This window comes from Gavia stellata, chromosome 4 (assembly GCF_030936135.1).
Source record: "Gavia stellata isolate bGavSte3 chromosome 4, bGavSte3.hap2, whole genome shotgun sequence".
Taxonomy (NCBI): Eukaryota; Metazoa; Chordata; class Aves; order Gaviiformes; family Gaviidae; genus Gavia; species Gavia stellata.
Genome location: NC_082597.1, coordinates 39935963 through 39944743, shown reverse-complemented (window position 1 = coordinate 39944743; position 8781 = coordinate 39935963).

Below are 8781 nucleotides of genomic sequence, written 5' to 3'. Positions count from 1 at the left end.
AAGAAAGTGCGATTTTGCCATTCTGGAGTTCAGGTTCCAGACACTCGTTGGGATGACCAGCACTCTCTTGAGCTTCTTTTTCACATTCACCTCTGAATTTCCCCACTTTGCGCCCTACAGTGTTTGTCTCCCAGTACTTGCATAGCCTTTGTCTCCTTCTCCTCTCCATGTCATTGCTGCTTTTCAGATTTTGTTAATATTTCCACAATATATTTAATATATATTCCCTCTAGACGTATAAAAAATAGTTTCATACAAAGAGCTTGCAAACTATTCTGCGAATACTCTTACATGTCCTAATTTTTGGTAATTACATGTGAAAATATTTGTAGAATTGGATCAATAAAGAAGCATATAGCAAGAGGATTTACTCCTTTTTTAAAGTGTTTTACTATCCATCTATTTCATACCCTGCCTTTCTTCTTTTATTGTAGAGTTTTAGTTTTTCATAGCTTCTACCTGAAAGCCACCTGGAAGTGGTTTCCAGTATATGGTGTGTTTTAGCCTGAGGAGGACTCTGATGGGACCAGCTGCACTAGAGAAACTTGAACAAGACAGGTAGTTCTTGTACATGACTTGTTTTTGTTACCAGAATAATACTTTTTTTTTTACTAAATATGAAACCGGAAAAGCAAGGGGAATCCCCCACCCCAGCTGCCCTACAAATTGAAACCTCTTTCTAAGTACTAGTGGGCAATATAGATCAGGATAACATCCACAGTCTTTATCACAGGAAGGCAGGGTTTGGAGACAGAGAAGTATTAATCCAAATGGTATATGAATTTTTGAAGGATGTGTGTGCCATTAAGGTTGTTTTTTTGCCGCCTCCTGTGGGTCCATTAGCTGGTCTGACAGACATTACCTCCATTTACAAGCCTTCAGCCTCAGCCCATGCTAGCTTTGTAAGGCGGTTTGTCAGTGACGGTTTTCTGGTGATTTTGCCATCTGGTGGAGAAAAGGGTTTTTTCCATCTTCAGCACACAAAGAAAGGCTCTTAGAAATGCATGGAGAAAACTTGCACAAACCCATTGATGCCACTGGAAAAGCAGGACACAAACGAAACCCTGACTGCAGATGAAGAAGCCACGCAAACTATTGTTCTGTGCTTTGTTTGGTTCCATTGAAGTATTAGTATCTCAGTTATCTCTTGCCTCTGGAGAAAGCAACTGCATGGACTTCTGCCATTCCTTCATTCAGCTGGTTTCACAGGGTCCATCTTAGCATCTTAGTTTAGATCACCCCTGTCATTTAAAAATAATCTTTTTAGCTGTGGTAGCTTTGATTCTGTGCACTTTTCTTGGCAGTTTCTTCTGCCTTTCTTTGTGTACCTGGAGAGATATGCAGGCACTGGACTTTGACTTCTGGCCCACCTTACTTCGCTTAACACCATGTAGTTCAGATATGAGCCAAGGCCAGAGGGAGCACAGCATGGTAGAACATTTTGAGAGAAATACACCATGGTAGTGTTACTCACAAGGGAAAAATCCCAAATCCACCGTTGTGGGTCTGTAAGATATTGCTGCATCATGACGTGGCTGTCAGGAGAAAGGCTGCAGTTTCCTCACGTAAGTAAAATAAGCCTCACACAAACATATCCCGAATTGCAGTGCAGTGAGGTATTTCAGAGCACAGGTCTTCTGGATTTCCATGCCAAAATACAAAGTTTCAACAAGATTCATGAGAACACTTGTTTTCCCCAATATTTACTGAAGAAGGTCTGGTAGAATACAGACCATCCCTTTTGGCAGATAATTGCCTATCCCGATCTTTAAATCATTCAGTGCAGGAGATGCCACAGTATCTAATTTCCTCTTTCTTACTGGATGGAATGCAGGTAAAGCTGCAGAGAATCATTGACCTGGGCCTGCCTTACCCTCTTCCTGATCTCTCATCAGCCATACCTGCTCTGCTCAAAGAAACCTGCCAGTTGCGGGGATTACTCAGCTGCACAGCCACACTAGAATGGTTGTGTTTAATGGTGAGATAGTGAAGATTCAGCATCCATGCATTTGGTCAGCATGCTACTTCACAGAGATCTGTTCCCATCCACCTCTTTCATCCTCTTGCTGCCCCTTCTGTTATACTGATACAGATATTTGTGCATTTATGGCATAAAGTGGATAAAGTGATGTGGCACACCTGAGAAATAGTGCATTTTTTCTGTAGGTTACTTTTCAGGCAGATCAGTTCCCTGAGGTAATCCTGAGTAGCTACACAGCAGCTGGGCCACAACATCACTGGAATGGTGGCAGACAGGTAGGCAGGGGAAAAGGTGGGATCTGCTTCAGTTAGCTTAGGCAGCTGTAGTACTGAAGGTGAAGCTTACAGAAAGCTTGGCTGATTTCAGAGCACACCCACTGCAAAAGAGGTGTCCCATTCTCATCCTTGTCTCCTCACTACTGGCTGCAAGCTCTGATGGCGAGACCTTTTTTGAAAGCAGTGTGGTGTCGGATTGACTCAGCCACCTTGCATGGTTAGGTGATGCAGATGAGCCCATCAAATATCTCACTGAAAGAATGTCCCGAGGCCATCTAATGCCCTGTTGAAACAATGGCCTTGCCAGAGCTGTGTACTCCCAGCCAAGTATTTTGTTGAGCTGGCTTTGGCATACTTGACCACAGATTTAGCTGATTCAACAGCAGGACATTTACTTTTATTTGCTCCTAGTATGTCAGCTTGCTTTATCATGCAGTCACATGAGCACATGAGACATCAGCAGGAAAGCAGCAGGAACACGGCTGGAAGCAGAGAATTGGAGATGAAAATGGAGAAATAACCCCTTCTGAAGGCAGGGAGCCATTCAGTGGTCTTTCCCTTATCATCTAACCACACCTTGAATGTCCTGCTGTTACCTGCGGTATCAGTCACCTGGGTTGATAAGCCCCTGCAGTATCTCCTGTGATAGAACTGGGTCCAAATTCCCAGAAGTTTCCCTCAGGTGTTACTTAGGGAGAAGTAAAGAGTACATGTTACCACTGATAATTACTGTAGCTAGCCCTAGCCAGCTTTTCCTGTGTTGCAAAGGAGCTGAAAGCTTTCTTTGTAAGATGAGTTGGGTTGATTGTATCATTGAAGACACTTCTGATAGTAATTTGCAGGCTGTTCTGTTTTATAGCTCATTGGCTCTGTACTTCAAGCTGAACTTGTTCTCTTCTGTGAAAGCTTCTTTGGAAATGTACATCCTGACATCTGTAGACAGCATGTTTCAGCTGTGTATTTTGCATTCCACTTGTACAGATATTAAGGGAATTTCCTTTGTGATAGCGAATACGCACATTTTACTGTGGCAACTTCTTCTTTTTGATGAAAGACTGAGAAATGAGACCCTCTTTCATCTTGTAGCTGATCTTTCCATCGCTTTTAAAGCTTCTTCCCCACACAGTTTCAAAATTATGATCTTGATATTTCTTCACCTACTAGCAGGCATGATTTCCTGTTGTTATTACAGCTTTGATCAAGCAGCTCTAGCAAATAAAGTTGCTGCAGCTCAAGACATCACTCTTCTCTGCTGTTGATGGTACTTTCTTAGCAAAAGTTACTGCCTTTGCAACACACTAAGTCGGAGGGATCACTACCCACATCTCAGTGGGTTCAGTTCAGAGTCTGGCACGTTAAACTATTACTCAACGATTGCATCCAAGGGAGACCATGGCATAGGCACACATTCCTCTTTGCTGACACAGATGGGAAAGGACAACCATCTGGAAGAGCAGAAGCCACAAGTAGCTGGGGAGCAGTACTGTCTCATACCACCATCAGTGTGTGCACACGGAGTAAGAGTTAAGAGTCCTTGTGGTCCATGTAGCCATACAATTATTTTATGCAAGACCAAAAAGAGGACTGCAGTAAAACTAAGGAGACTTTATGGCTTTGTCTGTGCTTTATATATGCGTATCAGCTCTCCATTTTTACTAGGTTTTGGTTTGAGTTTTCAATGCAAGCAATGCCTCTTTAGAGCCCAAGGTCTCTGGCTTCTTCTTCTGCTACAACCCAATTCTGTCAAGCCACTTTTGCAAAAAAGTCTTTCTGGAAGTTTGTTTCATTTCAGTCATTGCTAGCACCAAAATGTTAAATCCTGTTAGTCAATATGGATGTCACATCCCAAAATAATTTCTTAGATATCTTTGTATGCATTGATTTACATCAATTTTTAAAAGGAAACTCTGGAGGTCAGGGGACTGCTTATCTTTTACACCCAATGAAAACACTGAGAATACTTAACTACAAGATATTTAAATTCTGGCTTGCTTAGGGACAAGTAACTGATTAGAAAATTAACCAGCCTTTAAAAATAATATCCCAATGATTTCCGATTTGTGTGACACCCTGTGAATTATTATAGGCTATCCTATGAGTAAAGCTGTCTTCACAGAAGCAGAAACAGCTGATGTAGCACAGACTGGTTCAGCTAAATACAGCACACTGAAAAATAGGACCAACATACAAACCTTTCAAAGATTTCCCTTTATACGGGGAACAAGGAGAATAGAGAGTTGCCAGTTCATGGGAGGCTGCAGAGGCAGGCAACGAGCCACTGAGGCTCAGAGGCAGCCAGTCTTCCAAAGACTTCAAGACCACTTATAGGCACATAAATATGTTGTGGAGTGCTTGAGAAACTCTTTGAGGGCTTCTGGCTGAGAGGTTGGTAGCTGTACATGAAAAAAGGGCTTTCTCGCCGTTTCATTTGTGTGTGAAACCTTCTCCTTCAAAACCTGCCTTCTGAGGCTGGGCATGTGGACATTACATCCGGATTACTGAAAGAAGAGCCTCCCACCCTGCCCCACTTCCCTCAATCCTGTTTCTAGCCGTGTGGTGTCACTCTTCTCCCTTGTCCCAGCACTGAAACTTGCCTGCCTGCACAATAAGGCATCAACTTGCTGTCTGCACCAGTCATGGTCTAGCAGAGGGCCAGATGAAGTGCTTTATTTCACAACAGTTGATGCTGTATAATACAAGCAGCTTTTCCCATTCAGCTCAGAGACAGAAACCTGAGTGGAATCAACATACACACGTGTAGATAAATTACAAGATCTTAATCAAAGTTTTTAATATGCAAATCCAGTGTATTGTAAAACAAAACCTATTCAGTTACTGCAGTTAGTTACTCCACAGAAAATAGAAGTGTGCAAATGGTTTCTTTTTCCCCAAAGAGTAAGGAGGATTAAAAACACTATGGACAGAGTAAGGAAGCAGAAAAAGGACTCAGTTTCTGTGTTAAACAGCATACCTAATTTAGTTGGAGACCAAAAAATGTCAAATTTGTCAACTATGCAGCTTTATTTCTGGAAATGTCAAGCACATGCCATTCTCCACTAAGTACAACTGAAAGGGAAGAAATTCACACTGACAAATCTGGCTCTGCTATTCAGATGCCTAATCATGGAGTTAAACATCTAAACTTAGACCTTATATATAAAAACCTGCCTAGATGTAGATGTGCTGTATACTCCCCTCAGTTGTCTCTTAATCCACTGTCTCACTTTTTTTTTCCTTTTTTTTTTTAATCACAGCCACCTCTATTCTGTGGTCCCACTAGCCATGATTACTCCACGTGTTTCACCCGATCAGAACACAGCTCCTTTAAACAAATTTGCTTCTCAGCCTTTGCTTTGTAAGAAAGTGAAAAATACAACTGTTTTCTGTGCCAAAGTCATTAAAAATTACATTCTTATGTTGTGCTTCAACCAGAGATCTCCTCCCTGCGCTTCCTGGATGTGACACAGCCATCTACAGTTCTAAAAATAATACTGCTCTTTTCTGACACACTGCTAGCCTGCATGTGCATCCTGCATGTGCATCCTGCATGTGCTAGTTACCCACATGGCTGTACTGGGCTTCTTGGAGCTCCTTAAATATAACCATGTGCCTTCAAATGAAAGGCTTGTATTCATACTCCTGTGAAGCCACTAACAAATCAGAATATATCTTTGCAATGCTAATCCTCAAGCAACCTTTGGATCATCCCCACTACTTGCTTCTAAATAAATAATTTACTTTCATTACATTATATTTAATCTGTCCATGTCTGTTCCTGCCTTTCCATTATAAAGGCAGCATGTTGTGCCTATTAGGTACTGAGTTACTGCAGCTGGGAATGCACATGCAACTCCTGAGCTGACAAATTACTTCTTAATTCAGGTTAACATCACTCATCCTGTATTTTAAGCAATTTTTTTTTTCTGGATTGGAAGGCAGTCAAGGGTCCCTTTAAAAAAAGCAACACTGGGTGAGGTCAATACATTTATGTGAGCAGTGAATACAATTTCTGTCTCAATTCCAGAATTCCCTGAAATATGGCATAATTATACAGAAAGAACAGACTGAAACAGGAGAGGGAGCTTTCTTATGCATCTACTGAAGGGAAATGACAAAGACAAAAATTTGAAAGGATTAGTAACTGCCTTGCAACTAAAACAATGAAAAGGGATCACATTTTCCCTTTCTTTAGTTCTTGTTGTACTGCAGATTGTTACTATGACCCTTTGGGCTGGGTTGGATTCCCTACAGCAGGGCTGACTGGGCACTGCAGTTACACAAGGCAAGGCAGTGTGTTCTACTCCCCAAGGTCCATTAGACCTTTTAGCTGCTGGAGGAAGATAGGAGCACGATCCAAGTCAGTTAGATGAAAGCAGAAACAGTAACTTCAGCAAGACAAGCTCTGTAGGGAGAGGTGGTATGTTTTCATTGGACCAACTGATACCGTTGAAAACAAGCAGACCAGCTTTCAGGAACACAAACTCTCCTTCACTAAGCCCAGCATCACTGGGCTAAGGGGAGGCGGAACAATAGCTCCCTTCTCTCAGAAAGGTTAACCATCGCTGTGGGACGAGTCTGGCAAAGATTTTATACTGTCTGAATCCAGCTATTTATTTTTCTGCATGGCATTTATATTTTCATAGTATTAAATGCTAGTTTAAACTAAATTTGTCAACTACTGCAGCACAGCGAGAATTCATACAATTCAGGTTTTGCATTCTTTGCAATACCTGCCTGGAGATAAACTCACACCTCTCCCCACTGCTTAGCACAGGTCTTTTTGCTAAGATGTCTCTGTGTCTTAGAATAGGATTTCTCATTACCTTAGATTATATCAGGCTCCTGCTAATAGTTTTTCACTTTGTGTTCTTAACCTTCTGCGGCTGACATCCCAATCATTCTTTGCAGCAACTGAGCTGTCAAATGGAAGGCTGAGACTGCCATCAGAGAGAGAGCACCAGCAGGAAGACAGTGAATTTGTATGGAGCAGAAAAATGGTGCCTGTGTGAATCTACCTACCTGATTGTAACAGTAGAGAAACAAACAGAAAGAGCTGCATCTTTACAGTTAGAAGAGTGAAATTCTTGTGCAAAACAAAACATATCTTCACTATATATCCAGTCTATCTTTTGTTTCTTCAACATTCCTTTCTTTTTTGTTTTCTCATTAAACAGGGAAGTTGGTTTGTGAATGGCTAACACAAAATTTTAAGAGGAAAAAACCCGTAACACAAGCAAACACCTGCAAGTCTGCAATCCAAACTCTGTTCTTTTAAAATCTAGGTCAGACACCAACTATGTAACTGGGAGCAAAACAGACATCTTGGGAGAAAAATCTTATTATGAAAGGTGATTTGAGGGAGAGTAAGGCCTGCTCCCAAAATTCTCTTAAACTGCAAGCCTCGAGTTTGTTGTTAAAAGCAAGATAAAAAGCTCTCTCACCTATGAGAGCGAGTCTCCTTTTTCCCTTCCTAAGCACATTGGTGAATTTCAGGCTGGATGTTTCTAAATCACTGCTAAATACATTAACAGTATGTCAGTGTTTAGTAGCACAGTATTGCTCAAGAGCAAGCCCCTTCTCCACATCCCAACTGTATAAATATGTATAGCCAGTTACAAAATCCATCACTACCTTTTGATAGATTTTGCAGAAAATGTGACAAACCAGACAAGGGTTAGACATCAGCTGTACTCCAGAATGTTATAAAACACTCTTCTGAAGCTCCTATTATACAAGACAGAATAAAAATGAGATTTTTACCTTAAATACTTAACCAGCATTAACTACCACTACTATTATTAAAAAAGTTTAACAAAAACTATGGGTAGCCCAAACAAGGCTTTAATGTTGCTTTAGCCCCAGGCCATCACTAGGCATTCATTTCACTAAATGAGACAGGGAGAGGATACATTCCTGCTGAATTGCAGCTCTGTCTTGATGGTAGGCTTCCTGCAAGACAAATCTCCTTTTCATACATGTAACAGTAGCAAACTGCTCTCCTCCAACCTCAAGCCTGAGAGCATAGCTGTTCACCCATCAACAGGAAAACTCCTCTGGCACAGTGCCCCCAGAGCCTGCAAGAACTTAGGAAGTTGTACAAAACCAGATGCAAAATGTCAAGCACCAAAGTTAAAGGTAACACAGAGCTTTTAACTGAGGATCTAAGTGAAGGCATACTTCCTATTCCTTTGGGGAAAATGAGAAAAACTCATATATGTTGTTCTAAAGTGTTTTCAGGGACAAGGCTAGCAAAGATAACTTAACACCAGCCACTAATATTTTAATAAGAATCATCTGGAGATCTGCTCTAATTTTTAAATACCACCCTGGTATCTACACTAGCTTTTCCACTGGAACTGTATTAATGGTAACTTTTTAAAGTAAAGAATGCTAATATAAGCAGCAAAGCACTTGATGGCAGAAAAGGACCAAGCTCTATCTTGTTACCACAGTTTAGTCATATGTAGAATAAGAAGTAAAATGAAAAGCAGAAAGTAAACACTGGGGTTTGTACAGTACGGCTCC